Raw genomic sequence first — 19,443 nt, 5'->3', positions numbered from 1 at the left:
AAAAATTAAGAAGCGGATCTAATTATGCTAAATGAGACCTATTGTGTCGCAAATTCCTCGGCAGAATGTTACCTATATTAAAAGAAGAAGTTATTAAAAGGAAAATACCAGTATTTAGTAAGTCAGTAACATAGAGATGATACATCATTTATTGTTTTTTTAAATAACAAACATATAAAATCAGAATTTGGTGTTTATTGAAAGTAAACTAAATGCACGACCAAATACTTCTATCTTACAAGTAAAGTCGTCCCAGGAACGCAACTTAACAATATTGGCAATATCATTTTAAAGTCGTCTACTTTAAAATGTATAATGTATGTCTGAATTGTCAATATAAATGAGTCAGATAAAATTAAATTATTAGAAGAATTTTTCACCAAGTAACAAAAAAACAAAATTTGTTTAATTTACTAATGTTTGTATTTTGAGAACGAGTTCCAAAGTGGAAATTGAAACGTCCATAAACGTATTTTAACCTTTAATTGTGGCTTATTCCCATTTAAATAGTAATTATATTATTAAATATTTTGCGCTTTATTATTTATGGTTTTATATATCTTGTGTAATTTTTAAGTTATTTCTGAAGTTTCTTCTAACTATAGAATCTGGGATTTCTGGTAAATTACTAATAAACACTGACCTAAAAAAAGGTACTTAACTTTCAGATTTCTAAATGCATAACTAACTGACTTTGACTTTTTTAGAAAATACTTTGTAGAAAAAAAAAACACTAAAGATCTTTGGCGCGGTTCTTTTCAAACTAACCCGCCCTGAAACTTGATACTCTCAAGTGAAAGTCGTGAGGACGTGTGTGAACTTTGCCAAAGTCAAATCATGCTCATGTTCACCTAATACTAATTGCCACTGACAACCTTTTTGAAAACGTATACTCTCGGCAAGGTGAGAAATTGATACTAATAGATGCTGCACACCGTGAAAAAGAAGTCTTAAAAATTTGGTTATAAGTGAATGGGTATATCTTCTTTCAACCTTGAAGAACCAGAATTGATACAAATCAATATAACCTTTTGTAATATAAAATTTTTAACAAGTTAATTTTTGTTAAGACTGGTCATACGATTTGGATAATTGTTTTCTAAACAACCAATTGTCTTTCTTAGAAAGACCGTAATCACAAAAAAGTCGATTATTTATAAATCTTGGAACGATTCAGATCATTTTGAATTATGACGTCAAAGACAAGCGAATATATCATATACTAATGTAGTAAGTTGATACATCCTAAGGCAATAGGTACTTAAACTACCTGATAATAATTATTGCAAGCGTTTTTGATGAAAAATTTAATACAACCGCTAGAACATTTAACATGATAATTTTCCCCAAAACAGCAAATTTACTAAGATGTAAATTGGAGCTGGAAGGTCAGATAATAGAACAAGTGATGGAGTTAAAATATCTAGCTATGGAAAGCTCGAAACAGAAGTCGAAGATCAAGTGAATAGAGCAAACAAAGCCGCAGGTCAAGACGATCAGTAGAAAGACCACAAAAACGACGGAAAGCCAATTTACTGAAGGCACATTTAAAAACAGACAAAGTCATGTCTTCATAAAAAGAAAAAGAAGAAAAGTTTAAAAGCAATTATTATAAATGGTTTGGCACACAAATAAAACAAATTAAACTCCATATACAATTGCAAGTTTAATTCTGAACTGAGGTAATTGCAGGTCAAAAATTACTACAATGCATACAAAAAAAATGTTACCAGAATGTAACCATTTTCTTACCTAATCGTACATTCTTGACTATTTTATGTCAAATCATTTGCAAGTAGATTATTTCAGGAAAAGTTTTTTTTTTATTTAATTAATGGCTTTGGATAACTTGATCCATTCATCCACGATAATGTATTTGACTACTTGAATTTGTTAATGATGTATTGACCTATTGCATTTGTTAACAAAATAGTACTTCGCATAGAGTTAGATTAAAAATATAATGTAAACGTCAGTATCACAAGAATCAGTAGATTGATAAAAAACCATACATTCATTCGTTTCATACAATGCCCTAACCAACTTAAAGTGAATATTTAGAACCAACAAGGGATTACATAATGTAGGGATACTTTTCACGCTAAGGTGCCTTTCATAGCGACTTTATTACAACACAAGACAGGCAACGGCTAGGAGGTAACTATATAACATAAGGATAGACAGAGGGAACAAAGCTAGATTTATACATTCACATTACACATTCCATCCTAAATTTTTCTTTTAGTCCTTTTTAAATAATCCCAAAAAATTTGGTTAAACCTAATATTATGACGAGAGATATATAAAATGGAAGATTGACACTGAGGAAGAAGTATTTGTTCTTTTATCAGATTTTCCAATACATACTTAATAGCAGCATCATTATATATGCACCCGAACATCCAATGATTGATATCGTCAGTGTTACCATTACAATCACAAAGTTCGGTTTCACTTAAATTAAATCTATGAAGATAGGCTTTCACAGTAGCATGATTAAGAAGGCATCTAACAAACATTGAATATACTCTTCTACTGGGATGACTTCTTGCAGCAAAAGGCACAGTAGGTAAAACAGGGTGAATTTTTGTATAAAGGTTGTTACTTCTGTTACAAAAAGCATTCCATTCAATTTCTCAGTTTTCTTTTAATTCTTGTTTACGCAGCAAAACTAAATCACTTCTATTGAGCCAGCTAATTTCTAATGATTTTGAAGCCGCTTCTTTAGCAAAATAATCTGCTTTGGTGTTACCCGAGATACCAGCATGTCCTTTTACCCAAATGAAAGAGACTGAATTATTTCTTTCAAGTAGCTTTAGTTGATTTTCTAAAATTTTGACGATAATACTGTTTTTGGATAAATGCTTATGCGAATTATCTAAAGCAGACAACGCAGATTTTGAATCCGACATGATTATTATTTGTTGATCAGACATTCTTTTCTCAATAGTCCATTCCAGAGCTTGATATATTGCAAACAGTTCTGCGGAGTAAATGGAACATTGTTGGTTTAATTTAAACGTAATGTATTCTTGATTGTTTTGGATATATACCGCACAACCAACTCCCAAAATAGATTTTGACCCATCTGTAAAAATCCTATATGGCTTATCAAATTTGGCAAGTTGTTTCTGAAGTTGAATGGCGTTGTTATGCCACCATTTGGCAACTAAGTTAAACACAGATATGTCGGATATTTTTTGCAATAGGTAGGATTGGTTATTACTTTGACATTTAAGGATAAACTTTTCAGCTAAAAAAAGACGTCTTAAATGTAGTGGAGGTTCCATACATTCGGCTAATAGATTTTCAGTAGGCGTAGATTTAAGTGCACCTAAAACCAATTGTAGAGCTTTGTACTGGATTCGGTCTAATTTTTTAAGTCTAGTATTTGTAGCACACCCATATAAAAAGCAACCATAGTCAAGAACTGACCTGGTATATGCCCTATAAAACATTAGATTAACCTTAGGATCAGCGCCCCATTGGTGACGGTTAACTACTTTTAAAATATTTAGGCTTTTTTCGTATTTAATTAAACAGTTATTAATATGTTCTTCCCATGTTAATTTAGTATCAAGTGTGACGCCAAGATAAGTATAGATTTTTGGACCGATATACTTAGATTATCAATTCTAATGCTGGATATATTCGGTAAGCGATGACGAGTAAACAACACCACAGCGGATTTGTTCGAAGTAAGTTCCAACTCTTGGTTAAGAAAGTATTTTACTGTACATAATTCGTTTTATTAAATCAATACATTCCTGATAAGAATTTTTAGAAGTATAAAGACAGAAATCATCGGCGTATGGTAAAATATTACAATTAATTCCCATACCATGTAGATCCATAGTATATAGATTAAACAAGAGAGGACTAAGCACAGATCCCTGCGGCAAACCTTGGACCAATCAATTTATTATTGCACCGAATGAATCTTCTTCTTCAAGTGCCATCTCCGCGGCGGAGGTCGGCAATCATCATAGCTATTCGAACTTTTGAGACGGCTGCTCTGAAAAGTTCATTTGATGTACATCCGTACCACTCTCTCAGGTTGCGCAGCCATGACATTCTACCGAATGAATACTTAGCTATTAACAAATAGATTAACCAATGCATGTGCACATCTAGTTGAGACTCCTATATGCCATAGTTTTTCGAAAAGTAAGTTTAAGATAACATTATCATATGCTCCCGAAATATCTAGAAAAAGTGCTGCCAAATAGTTATTATTTGAGTAGGACAATTGGATATCAGTAGTTAATTGTGACAGACAGTCGATGGTTCCTTTTCAGGAAAAGTTCTCCATATAAAATATTGCAGTTGGAATAATGAAACTAATCTCTCTACTGTCAGATTTATGGTAGGAAGAATTTATGAGGGCCTACATCGTAGGAGCACAATTTGTCAGTCTTTGTATTTAAATTGGTAAACACCAGCATACTGTGACCATTTCAAACTTTTTTGTATAATCAGTGATGCCTAAAATGTATACCAATTCTAATCCAAAGCCCAACTACATTAGAAGACCGAAAAATCGTGCTCCTACGACGTATACTGCCGTAAATACATCTATAGTCCATCTCCAGTTTTACAGTCAGTACGACTCTTATGGATTATATGCCTCTTTTACTATTATTTGCATTTTTCAACGATTCTATGCTTATTTACGGTGCGTTGTTGCCAGTTCCATTTTCTGTCAAGCGTCTCAATCTTCTGTCAACTCTTATGTTCTGTGGCTGTGGTATCAATTATTTAATTATCCTAACTACACTATCACCTCGCCGTTTCATTTTTTTGATCTCATTATTTATTACATTTTCATATTATTAAATTATTAAAAATCATGTATCTACCATATTTCCTAAACCTACTTCCTGATCACTAGGAATCTTTTCTTCTGTATGTATAACTTAAATGTATATCAATCCACGCTGAAAATCCACTTCAATATATATCAAATATAAGAGATCTGGGTATTCAGTTAGATTCTAGACTGAATTTCTGCTCTCATGAACACCTATGTGAATAATCAGGCATTTAAAATGTTAGGCTTCATTATTAGAATTTCTACATGTTCTCTCAGAATACTGCTCAATGGTTTGATTACCTTCATATAGATGTTTCCAATCTTGAGAGAGTCCAAACTAAATTTATTAGATATTTAAGTTTTTAACTACACAGGCCGTTTAGTGAATGTTCGTACATTGAGATAAGAAACACAGTTAACTTTGTCTTTGAGGCAAACCCAAGCTGACTAACGTTTCTTCATAAATTACTCAATTTCAAAATTCACTGCAATAATCTGTTGTTTTTCTGTTTAATACATGTAGTATGTTTTTTATCTATTGCGTGTATATTTTTTGATGTAATGTACCATTTTCTAATATTTTATATATTGGCTGGTACCCGTTTTTTTTTAATTTTTTTTTATAGCCCTTTTTCTATCCGAATTGTCGAGTAAAGGACTCTCCCATTTCTCGCCATTCATCCCTGTTGTGTGCTAGGCGTTTCCACATTGGTCCTGCGACTCTTTTGATATCGTCGCTCCAGCGCATTTGAGGTCTTCCTCTTGGTCTCTTCGCATCGTACGGTCGCCAGTTTCCGACTTCTTTGTTCCATCTACCATCTTCGAGACGTTCGTTGTGTCCAGCCCATTTCCATTTTAATTTAGCTGCTTGTTTCGCGGCGTCCTTTATTTTTGTTTTGTTCCGGATTGCTTCGTTCGTTTGCCGATCTATTAGTGAGATACCAAGCATCTGTCGTTCCATGGCTCGCTGAGTTTTTCGAATCTTGTCCATGTTCTTTTTTGTGAATGTCCAGGTTTGAGCTCAGTAAGTGAGAACGGGAAGGATACAAGAATCGAACACTTTGGTTCGAAGGTTTTGGGGTATCTTTTTGTCTTTCAGTATGTATGAGAGTTTTCCAAATGCGACCCATCCCATTCTTACTCGTCTGCTTATTTCGGTAGTTTGGTTTTCTTTGTTTACCTTGATATTCTGACCCAGATATATGTATTCTTCTACATGTTCCACTTTTGTTCCTTGGATGTTATCGTCGGTTGATCATCTTTATTCGACATTAGCTTAGTTTTACTCAGATTCATTTTCAGTCCTTTTTTATGGATTCCGTATGAAGCTCATCGATCATCGTCTTCAGTTCTTACCAGCTGTCGGCTATTAGTACTACGTCATCTGCATATCTTAGATGGTTTAAATACTTTCCGTTTATCGATAGTCCCTTCGTTTCCCAATTTAGTGATTACCTGTGATTTAGTGATTACCCGATTAGATGGTACCCGTTAATAATCAATAAATAAATACTTTTGTATAAGTAGCATTGATGAGTGTTCTCCATGTTTTTTACCATTTCTGCCTTGAAGCTTTTCCGTTTTTGAGCCATTTTATTGCTTCTTATATTCTACCATTATATGGTAAACCAGCTTGACATGGCCGTAGTATGCTAGTGTTACCATTTTAAATACAATGACTGACAAATCGTACTCCTATGACGTATGCTTTCATTATGACAGTAGGCAGATTAGTTCCATTATCAATTCCAGCTGTTAATTCACATGTATTCCTACATCCTATATTCTCACTGGAGTATCCTATCAGTTAAACTATAAGATAAATAATTATTCTACGGTGTCTTTTGGTTTTCATCGACACTTAAAGATTGGAATTATGTTTTCTATTCATGTTGTATATTTAATTCTACCTCTTCTTCATAGTGTGTATTCCAGTAGAGGATTGTAGAATATTTTCACCTCTCTGCTTGACTGCCTTTCAGCTGTTGTTGTATTTGCTTGTCGTTCTTCTTAATCTTCCTTTCTGTTATACAATACATCTGGTGATTATGGCGTTGGTTTGATCTTCATTGTTTCTAAAGCACATTAATGTGGCAAAGAAACTATTTTCTAGTAGTTTTGATTTCATTAGAACTTAATAGAATTTAATTTGAATTTTTATTGAACGAATTTCTAAATGCACTCATTGATTTCAGCACTACAGCTATTATATAGTTCATATTTTACTTAACAATTCCATAATTCATGAAATTTGGATTGATATTGCAGCTTTGGCACTTGGCACTGCAGTAGAAAGCCAAAAATACAATAATTGAAAACTTTCGAAATGAAATATCGCTCGTTTTTATAATTGGTACATAATTTTTATTATATTTCAGATATTGGCAGCTATACAATAAGCGTGGAGATCGTGAATTTTATATATGTATAATAAAATGTTACAAAGTAATCCTATTTAACGCATATTAGCTGAATATTGTATACTTACGAGTGGAGAGTAACAATTTGTGGCAATTTTTTTGTGGATATTGAATTACAAAAAATAAATGTTTCATTTAAAAATTGGATTTATTTCTTGATCTGTCTTTAGTTATCTATACTTTTTCCAATATCTCAATAAGCCAGAGGAAGTATTACAAAAACGTGGGCTACGGGTACGTTATAACCACCTTATCATTGCGAACTTAATTCCATTGAACTAATCTGGGCTCAAATGAAGGGATATGTCGCGAGAAACAATACCACTTTTAAACTTCAAGCTATTTGTCAACTACTAAATGTCTCCACATAAAAAAGTTCATCTGACAATTGTCAAAAAGCTATAAGATATATTATAGCAGAGGAAGAAAAATCCTGGAAACTCGATACGGTAATTAAAGAAACAATGGAACAATAATTCCTTTGGGAAATGACAAATGTATGTACTTATTGACATTTTACTATTTCTCTAATCTTCTTCTTTTTTTGTACAAACTGAGTTTTTAAAATATTTGTTTTCCGCTATCTTTTAACATATTTTTCAACAAAAAACAATTTTTAAGTCAGACAGTAAAATTGTCTTTAGTTTTTACGAAGTATAGGTTAAATATTAAACTATTCGTTATTTTCAAAAGAAGCAACTTCTACCCTCAAAAAACGTTCTCTCAAAAAGGCTTTTACCAATACTATGTTTATTTAGGATGGAATGTCGTCTGTCACATGGTACCTTTAGTATAATAAATAAGATAAAAATACACGAAATTATCTTCTTCCTCTTAAAATGTACCATAACCGCCTCTTATCTAATATCACCGGTGTACCCAAAAGCGTTAAACTGACGCCATAACGTAATTTTCAAAACCAACATTATCGTCTAGCACTAAAATTTTGAATAAACAATGCTGGTGAGTTAAGGTATTAATCGAAAGATTTGGTAAACGATGTATTTAAACCTGTCAAAGGCACACTGATTTTTATTTTCACCAGATTATTGTTTGATAACCATGGACTTGCAAAGAAAAGGCAAACATTTTTTATCAAAATATATTTTGTTATTTGATACAGTCATCTGTTTTCTATACATTATATATACACAGATCCAGCACCGTTTGTTTTAGCATAACCTTTTATAGTATTTCAAAGAGCTCAAGTCTACGAAATAGCTATAACAACTAAATAGAACAGAAAAAATATTGCTCACTTAGAAGACATTAACGAAAAACAGGAGCAGATCAAATAAATCTATTGTAGAATATCTTCGATGTAAACAGATTTTTCTATACATAAAAGTGATACAATTAATAAATTAATGTTCGTTTTAATTTAAAATACTTGAAATGTAGTAATTGATTAAAAGTATTACTTTTTTAAAAAGACAGCCATAACAATTGTGGAATCTATAGAGGTATTATAAGTCTGTTAAGTGTACTCTATAAAATATGCTGTTTGGACAAAATGCTGTCATGTTGGGCAGTACGCGCGTATCGTATCAGCTATACGTAATCAGCTATAAGTAAGGTCGTCCCATCTCCCAAAGGTCGTCAGCTTAGACACCAGTTTGTCTTATGTCTCATGAGAACAATGGCTGTAGTTGAGCACATATATTTACATTGAGGAACACAATAACGGAATTTTGCGAACATAATTAAAAACCCCACTAGCGACATCGAAAAACAGTGGAACAAAATGAAGACATCTATTACAATAATTTCGCATGAAATCTTAAATTTAAAAAAGAAAAGAAAAAGTTAGAATGAATTGCAGATGAAATATTGCAGATAATGGAAGTGCGAAGGAAATTAAAAAGTAGAAATGTCAATAAATACAATCAGTTACATAAGAATAACTACAGGAAATAAAAAGGGCTAAAGAATCATCGCTGATGGAGAAATGTACGAAAATAAAACGCAATACCGACATAGTTTTAGACATCGAAGCATATATTGTAACTACAATTGAAGACAAATTAAGAAAATGGAAAGGAATAACTGTTTAAGTAAACAACAAGAAAACCCACTGAAACCGACAATCCCTGCGGCCTAGAACTAAAAAACGAAGAGGTTAAAATGACCATTAAGTGGATTAAAGATGAGAAATGATCAGGAGCTGATGAAGTGCATGGTAAAATTTTAAAGTTATAAGAGACACACCAAATCACAGGTCTTACCAAACTATTTAACAATATATATGAGACTGGTCACTTACCAAAAGACTGGCTACTATCAATATTAATCCCACTTCCCAAAAAAGTCAACGCCAAGAAATGTGAAGAACGCAGAATAATGAGTTTGATAAGCCATGTACTTAAAATAATCCTTACTATCATTCATTTGCGCATATACACTGAATTAAAAAACACCTAGGTGAAAGTTTAATTTGTATTCAGAGCAGGGTTTGAAACAATGGAAGCACTTTTTAGTTTGCAAGTCCTAATACAGAGAACCAGAGATTTCAACTGCGATGTGTTTGTAGTTTCATCGATTTCGAGATGGGAAATTAATGGATATTCTACAAACATCAGGAATCATTGGTAAGGATATAAGACTAGTCTCAAACTTATATCTCCATCAAAAAGCAATAGTGTGATTCGAAAACGAACTGTCCAGATCTTCATAGTCGGAAAAGGAGTTCGACAGGTATGCATACTGTCACCAGCACTGTTTAACATATACTCTGAAAACATTAGAGAAGTCCTGGACGAATCACCAACATAAACGTCTAAATTGTCAACAAAATGTACACCGTTAGAAAAGCCGGAGAAAATATGCTATCTGGGCTGCAATATTAAGAATACTTTTGATCATAGCTACGAAATAAAAACATATTGAAAATAAAAAAGACAGTCAAGATTTGATTTCACTTACAAAGCGTCTATGTATCTGTTTATACGTATTTCGCCTTAATAAGGCTCATCAGAACAGCTATTCATGGCATAACATATTGAAAAAATCAGAAGCTCTTTTAACGGTCTTAAGAAGATTCTCTGTGACATATCTTTAAGTTTACTTTGATAAAATAAAGGCAGATATCGAGCACAGTTTTATTAATTTAATCTTGCCCAAGTACTTTCGCTCACTAGAGCATCTTCAGGGCCATTTCGTCAATTTCGGGCTATCCAACAATCCCAGAATGTCATAAACATAAAATTAACAATACAGTTGAACATAACACTACACTAAACAAGGACAAACAGTTTAAAATTATTTAAAATAGTCGAAGCTACATTTTTGTCAGCAACAGGAGAGAGAATGGCTCCCGGTATTAACGGAAATTTTTTTTACGGAAGAACATTAAAGGTCGATTCTCACTATACGTTCCGTTTACTTTCCATATCCGTGGCTTTCCATTTACATAAAATATTATTAAACACAAATCATATAGTATATGCCCACTTTCCGTTCCGTCTACCTACCATTCCCGAAGCCTCGCGTTCAAGATTACCGGCCACGTATTTTTTCTGCGACAAGCTGCGATGTATCGGGTACGGTATGGATAGTGCAAATATTATTACATCGCGGTTCAGTCTAAGTTGTTAAGATAAATATGAATGACGAAAAATTGATGGAACTTGTCAGGCAAAATAAAGCCTTATATGATTTTGAAAATAAAAAATATAACGATAATTCATTTAAAGACAATATTCGGTCAGCTATTGTCAAGGAACTCTATGCTGAATAAATTTTGAATTATTTGTTTGTTTATGTGCAAATGCAAAATCTTAGCAACTGTGATACTGGATGACTCAGGAAAAGTAATTTTTTCTACACAACTGAATGTGGAAGTTGTTTTCACTCTAATTTAAAGTACATTGAGAAAAACCAGACTTACTGTAAGTAAACGCGACGTCTACTGAGAATTGTGGTTAAAATAATGGGAGGTATATGGAACGGGTATGGAAAGTAAACGGAACGTATAGTAAGAATCGACCTTAATACGGGCTTAAAGATAAGACTTTTCAGATCTAGTATGCTATGTGTTATTCTACCAAGTAAAAGTTTGGGTCTAAAGAGAGATATTATAGATAGATTGGAAGTCTTTCAACTGTAAACTTGCTATAGAATGACAAAAGTCAAGGTATTGGAAAAATGAGCAACTAAAAGGGAGTTTTACAATTCATTAAAATTAGAAATTTTTGATATTAAGAACTTGCTTTAAATAATAATTCAAATAAGAACAAAAGAAAAGGGGGCAGTCCAAAAAAAAGTATGTCTGTGTTAAACAATTTCAAAAACTGTTTTGAATATAATTTTTGTGACATGCTTAGAAAACGAGAGGCATCTAAATAAGAATTGCCTATATGGATGATTATCAACCTTCTTAGAGAGATAATACATAAAGAAGAAGATAGTTAAGAATTCCGAAAATGGATGAGTATAAGATATTAAGAGAAAGAAAACAATAAAAACAGATTGAGAATAATCGAAACCTTAGATATTTCTGAAATTACCCAAATTAAACATTTGCTACTAAAAAATATTATGTCGAATAAAAAGGTGATAGAAGGAGCAAAAGGAGACTTTTAAGGCATTCCCAAACCCCACTTCACTGGAAGTATTCAGCAATTGAAAAATGTTTGAAGAAATAAAACGTATTCATTATTATTTTTCTTAGGTACATATTTATTTCTTCATTTAACAACTCTTGCTATAACATGATATAGTTTCCTTTCTTCATCCTACAAAACTATCTTCAATTATTTTTATTGTCGGTAATAAAGAACCTATTACATCAGTCGCGTGAAATTTTACTACTGTTTGTTCTTTTTTTATTATGTAACAGTATAGCAGCAATAAAAAATAAAAGCTGGTCGATGATTCACTGTAAAATCTGAAGCTTAAAAATAAACCACAGCTTTTTATAATCGACTTTTCGCTAATCGCGGACCAGATGGCGATTTCGTGCTCAAGCTTGGATCGTAAACTACAGAGTTATACAAATATAAGGTTCAAACAACTGTATCGATGTTAATTTCAGGCATTTGAGTATCCAACCTAAAATCTCGATAATTGACGATAGATTAGAAATGAGCAAAACGTGCTAGTATGTAAACTGACTATACATTTTTATTCGACGACTCGCCAATCGATTGGTATTGAAGTTGAGGTTAAAATAGCTTATTTATAATTAGCTAATGATACAGGGTATCGCTTGAAAGTCAGTTATGGGGGTTGGTACTTAAATTCTGACACAAATAACTATTTATTTATCTGAACAGGCCTTGAGAACTTAGTTTTAATTTTATACTTAATACAAATCAGTGGCGGCTCACGAGTCTCAAAAGTGGTGAAACAAATAGTGTCTGACCTAACCTAACTTAACCTAATCTTTCGTAAGCTATTCTAACCATAGACATATAATATGTACAAATATACTGAGTACTAGAATACAGTCCCTTATATATAGGGATTATATTAATAGGGAGTATATTAATACTAGAATAAGGGAGTAAACATCAATGGCCGCTACCTCAGTAATCTACGATTTGCAGATGACATAATCCTGATAGCTACTGACCTACAAGAAATGCAAACCATGCTTTTAGAACTATATACCGAATCTTCTTAAATAGGACTGAAAATGAATTTAGACAAAACAAAAGTCATGCACTCCGAAGACACCGTGACAATAATAAATGATAAAGTTATAGAAAAAGTTGAAGAATATATATACTTAGGACAAAAAATAATACTAAATAGGGAAATTCAAAGTGAAGAAATAAAAAGAAGAAGAAAGTTAGCTTGGGCAGCATTCGGTAAACTGAACTATATACTCAGAAATCAACAAATTCAATTACATCTTAGATCTAAAGTTTTTGATGCATGCATTATTCCGATATTAACTTATGCAGCACAAATATGGACAATCACAAAAAAGAATATGAATATACTTAGAGTCACTCAACACGCGATGGAAAGAGCAATGCTAGGTATATCACTTAAGGACAAGAAAACAAACACATGGATAAGACAGAAAACCAAAGTCACCAATGTGGTGCAAAAATTATTAAAGTTGAAATGGGAATACGCTGGACATGTAGCTAGGAGCGATCTAAACAAATGGCACAGATCAATTTTAACCTGGAGATCATACCAACACAAAAGACCCAGAGGCAGACCCCCTATGAGATGGACAGATGATCTGAAAAGGACTGCAGGGAAAAATTGGCTACAAGTAGCGTACAATAAAAAACAATGGAAAGGAAGACTTGAAGAGGCCTATGTTCAGATGTTGACGTGAATGGCTAGACGAAGAAGAAGAAGAAGAAGAAGAGAACACAGTCCCGTTCTCCCAGTGTGACAGAGAAAACAACTGAGGCAAAGCAGTCCCTGAATATCTTTCTAATTTGCCAGGTTTATCGAACAATTGACCTAAATGACCAATGAGAACGTCACGTGGTGGAAAGCCGTAAACCCGGCCCGGCTGTAAACCCGGCCCATTAGAAAGAGATGCAGGAACTGCTTTACATCGTTTTCTCTGTCACAGAGAAGCAGTGCCATCAGTTTTCTCCGTCGCACTGGGGAATGACCGTATGGCAGCAGTCAGTCTATTTGTAATATATGTCCATGATTATAACCATAGACCTATACTTAGATAATTAGATACTAACCCTTACGAGATAAACGAACAATGGGAAACACTAAAAAACTGCCTCCTCGCTCCATGCAAAGAGATATTAAAAGAACCGACACGAAAGAAAGACAATTGGATGACCGACGAGATACTCGGCATGATGGAACAACGAAGACAAGCCAAGAACAAAGACAGTCACAATTACAAAATCATTAACAACGAAATCAGAAAAAAGATAAGAGAGACAAAACAAACTTACTATAAGGAAAAATGTAAAGAGATAGCGGATCTTCAGAACAAATACGACCTATTCAACATACATAAAAAGGTTAAAGAAATGGCAGGACTGCAAAAAAGAAACCACAATACAACTCTTTTAGATAAAAATGGAAATACTATGATAACGACTGACGAAAAACTAAAACGATGGGAAGAGTATATGGAAGAGCTATTCGACGACGAAAGAGGAAACCCACAAGACTTGTCTTTTGAGGACAGAGAAACAAGTGCAGAAATTACAAAGGAAGAAATAATGTATGCACTAAAGAACACCAGAAACGGAAAAAGCCCGGGGCCAGATCAACTGCCTATTGATATCCTTAAAATAATAGAAAATGAGTACATTGATGTCCTCTTAAACCTTTTTAATAAAATTTATCAATCGGGTGACATACCCAACGAATGGTTGACCTCAACATTCATTTGTCTCCCAAAAAAGAAAAATGCTAGAGAATGCACTGACCACCGTACCATAAGCCTGATGTCTCACACACTTAAATTGTTTTTAAAGATCATTCATAAACGCATTTACAAAACACTTGATATGGATATTGAAGAAACTCAATTTGGATTCCGTAATGGCGTAGGTACCCGTGAAGCTTTATTTGCATTCAACGTACTAATCCAGAGATGCTTGGATGTGAACCAAGATATGTACGTCTGTTTCATAGACTACAACAAAGCTTTCGACAAAGTCCGCCACAAAGAGCTAATGGACATCCTCAAAGCAAAACAAATACAACACAATGACCTTCGAATTATAACAAATCTATATTATAAACAGCAGGCACACGTACGCATTAATGAACACACATCAGAAGAGTTCGAAGTTAAAAGAGGAGTGCGACAGGGGTGTGTATTGTCACCACTACTATTCAATGCATACTCTGAAGAAATTATGAAAAGAGCTCTTGAGGGAGAAACAGCAGGAATCAAGGTCAATGGAACACCAATTAACAACATTAGATATGCGGACGATACTATCATAATAACAGACAATCTCCGAGACCTCCAAAAGCTAATGAACAAGATAGTTGAGTATGGAGAGGAATATGGATTATCAATAAACACCAAGAAAACCAAATTTATGAGAATATCAAAAACCCAAAATAATGGTGAAAGCCTGACAATCAACGGTAGTGCTTTAGAACAAGTTGAAAACTACCACTATCTTGGCACAATAATTAATCACACAAACGATTACTCCAAAGAAATCAAAGTTCGAATAGAGAAAGCACGTACAAACTTCAATAAAATGAGAAAGGTACTTTGTGCAAGAGAACTAAAATTGGACTTAAGAGTTAGGCTGGCAAGGTGCTATATCTTCTCGACTCTGCTTTATGGGATAGAAGCATGGACACTTAACGTGTCGACTGCTAAAAAGTTGGAAGCATTTGAAATGTGGGTGTATAGAAGAATCCTGAAGATATCATGGACCGAGCATGTAACAAACAACGAAGTCATGAGAAGAATCAACAAAAGAATGGAAGTATTGGAAACCATCAAGACACGAAAGCTGCAATACCTGGGGCATGTTATGCGTAATGAGAGATACAACCTACTTCAATTGATTATACAAGGGAAAATCCAGGGCAAGAGAAGTGTAGGAAGAAGAAGAATCTCATGGTTGCGTAACTTGAGGGAATGGTACGGATGCACATCAATTGAACTATTCAGAGCAGCAGCATCTAAGATCGGAATAGCCATGATGATTGCCAACCTCCGTCGCGGAGATGGCACGTGAAGAAGAAGATACTACAAATAGACTGATCGCTGCAATACATTACCGTTCCCCCTCTGCGACAGAGAAAACTGACTCAAAGCAGTCCCTGACTGATGACTTATTACAAACGAAATGGTGTTGCACAGAATGGGAAGAGACAGAGAAGTTTTGACCACCGTTAAAAGAAAAAAGATAGCATATTTGGGGCACATACTTAGACATAAGAAGTACCGAGTTGTTGCAGCTGATTATGAAAAATGTGTCAAGATAAAATAAGATGCCAGTGCATTGGCCAGGTGCACATGAGTCAAGCCACTAAATATTTGGGTAAAAACCCTTAAAAAGTACACAATTTGTTATTTATTACACCCTTAAAAAGTGCACAATTTGTTATTTATTACATCTTAATAATTTGGTGTGATGTTAAAGTTTGTAACAGGTACCCTTCATGGCAACGTACATAAGATTGTCAATTTGGGGATTGCTAACCCTGAGACCATGTCTCTGTATGGGCTCTAGATAAGAACTGAACAGTACTCTTCCGTCAATTTCGTTCGATTTTCTGGTCTTTTGATGATTATTTTATCTTCTAATATATTATCCTTTTCCTCTCCGTTTATCTATGATTTGGGTTGTCCATCTTCTGTTCGTCCTTTCTTTTGTCCTTTACAATACTTTTTCGATCCCCTCTCTTGGTTACTCTTTCCTTCCAATTCATTTTTTCTTAATCTTTTTCACTTCTTTTTCTGTATTGCTTTTAATGCGTTGTCTATTGTTCTGGTGTTGGTGGTATCTATGTTTTTATTTTAAAATAAAAGTGATCAAGGACGATAACTGGAATGTTTTCGAAAACTAAGTTATCATGATGATATCTTTTTTGTATGTCCTAAATTTCATTATCATTCAAACCCCCTGTGTAAAACATAATCAAATCCAATATGTATTACCATTGAATGCGACATTCAATATCCAATTTGTGTTAGCTACGGGCTAACTAAAACAGGCTAATTATATATTTTTATCACACAAATGTATGGTTCTGTAAAATTCGTACACGGACATTCGAGTTTTCCATGACCGTGTGTAAGTTCAGATTTGTTCTCTTTGTTTATTCTAGATGTGGCAATAGCTTATATAAATAATACCATCAAATCTCGAAAGCTACAATACTTTAGGCCGACCAGATTTATTTCCACGTGATTTTTTGTGGTCCGCTCCAAAATTTTTGTTTCGTGTCGCTTTTTATTTTATTGTCCAGTACAAGTAACTTATATTGTTGGCTCACTGTCTCACTAATTATTACCTTAAATTTACATTTATCTATTCTTTTCTTGTCATAAATAATCTATTTGGGAGTGATTTTGTCCACTTTCGTATGTGATAATTAGTACTCTTCATCGAGTCGGTACATATTTCGCTGTTATTTCTCCTAGTACATATTTTAAATAGGATGTGGTAAATTTCGTTCTTATTATCAAATTTTCGTTTTTAATGTTTCGTCTTATTGTCATTTAATGATCGATTTTCACAATGGTACAATCTTCCCGTTTCTATGATGTCTTTTAATTTATTTTTAAAATCTTACGTAAAATCCTCAAATAAACTTCCATGCCCTGTATAAATCGCCGACTACCACAAAAATAAATATTTATTGTTATTACAAGCATTTGGTATGTTTATCAAGTACTATTTTTAATGTAATAGCTTATGTAACTCAGTGTGCTATGTGAACCATTAAAATATATTGACAAATGGCTGCAAGTGCATTAGTAAAACACTCCAACCGAAACAAATTTATTCAAAATGATTCGGATATTTTGAGTTATATTTACGTGAGAACAAGCACATTGTTATTTAATTTGCCATTTATTTCAAGGTCTTTTCTACGAGAAAAAATAAATATGTACATTTGTATACTACGATTGTATTTTGTACGATAATCTATCGTGAGAATGGAATTTAATTACAGGATTTTTCTATATAGTTTAATTTTAGCAAATTAATAATATGGGCTTGTACGTTATTCTAAATGGAAAGAAGAGCCGATGTCAAATCTAACATCTATAGAAATGACGAATCAATACACCCTCCAGCTGAAAGCTTTGTTTACTCAGACGACCTTAGTATACCTGCCAAAAGGAAAATCTTCTAACTAATAGAATCCACAATTAATTAGGGCCGTAAGTTTGATGTTATCAACAGAATTCTCTAAAACTAAAACTTAAAACCCACGTACGTGTTTTTCAACTGAAAACACTTCGTAAAACTACATGTATCAAGGGAGGGGGATCACTTAGAACATACATGACTATTGTATTAGATCATCTTACTGAGATATACATATTAGGGTCAATAAAGTACAAGATAAAGTTACAACTTTGTTCAAAACTTGCATCGAATAAACTTGGTGCTAACTCAAAAGTTCTTAACTTAACCACGGAGAGCTTTCTACTTTTTAATAGAAGAATATGCTTGTCCTGCATGGAGCAGATCCAGATACGTACAATAAGTCTGTATGTATTTAAATTTAACATTTAGAATAAATATCAGTTGTATAAAAAAGTCTACTCTCCTACTTTAACGAGAAGCTGGTGTTGCACCCTCAAAAGGTTGCAGATACGTTTCACAATATATGTATAAACTTAGACAAACTTTCGACAAAATACAACCACTATACTTCCTCGAGCAAAACGGCCAGGAACCACGAGGAAAAAAATCAAGGAAGAGATTTGTGAGCAACGATAATATCCAACACATCTTTGTTAATAAGTTGGTGTGATGTTAAAGTTTTTAACAAATACCCTGCTGAATGCATAGCAATGCCCTGCATGGCAACGTAAGACTCTCAATTTGGGGATTGCTAAGCCTGGGACGCCTCTGTATTGGCTCTAGATGGCAACTGATTAGTTACCATCTAGAGTTGCGAAAGTGAACTACAAAGAACTATCTACAAACTCTATCTAGTGTGTAAACATTTCAGTACGAAAATACCGACAAAAAGACGAAAGTTGTAGTATTTGAAGGTAAATATATAAAATATATTTCATTTCAATTAGCTATGGTGTAACACATATCGTGAAACACATATACATTACTGCCACTGAGTTAGTATTACTGCTTCCTGTAGCCATCCATTGAATAGTTTCTCAAGTGCATGCCATAATTTTTTCGCTATTTCGTCGCCTGCGGGAGACTTCAGAGATTCATTTGGTGTTATTATCTTTGGTAATGGTCGACTTGGATATATTGCTGGTCCTTCTATATTTGGCTATAAAAACCACTCTCTACAGTGTTCATAATTTGATCTCGATTTTTTATCCCTGTTCATTTCTTAGTTTGTGGATAATTTTCTTCCAATTGACCTGTTCTGTTTCTGTACATTCAAAGTGTTGTTTTCTTCTATTACTCGTATTGCACCGTCTTAGATTCGGTTAGACCTCATTTATATTTTTTTGTTTATGACTCTTAGTTCATTTTTGTTATGATCATGATTTTCTGTAGGTGTTCATCTTTCCTGTAGAAGATGTTTTCTGCTGATGGTTAATTTTTTGTTTTTGTTTTCAGCGCGAGGATGTCAGTT

The 19,443-nt window shown here is 33.5% G+C and overlaps 1 protein-coding gene across 3 annotated transcripts in view; it reads left to right on the top strand.

Moving 5' to 3' along the window:
* Positions 1-19,443, top strand: part of AdamTS-A (ADAM metallopeptidase with thrombospondin type 1 motif A) — a 545,690-nt gene that overhangs the window by 368,963 nt on the left and 157,284 nt on the right. The gene's annotated exons all lie outside the window — the stretch shown is intronic.

This window comes from Diabrotica undecimpunctata, chromosome 7 (genome assembly GCF_040954645.1).
Source record: "Diabrotica undecimpunctata isolate CICGRU chromosome 7, icDiaUnde3, whole genome shotgun sequence".
Lineage (NCBI taxonomy): Eukaryota > Metazoa > Arthropoda > Insecta > Coleoptera > Chrysomelidae > Diabrotica > Diabrotica undecimpunctata.
Note: the sequence above shows the minus strand (reverse complement) of the source record. Positions and strands in the feature narration are given on the sequence as shown.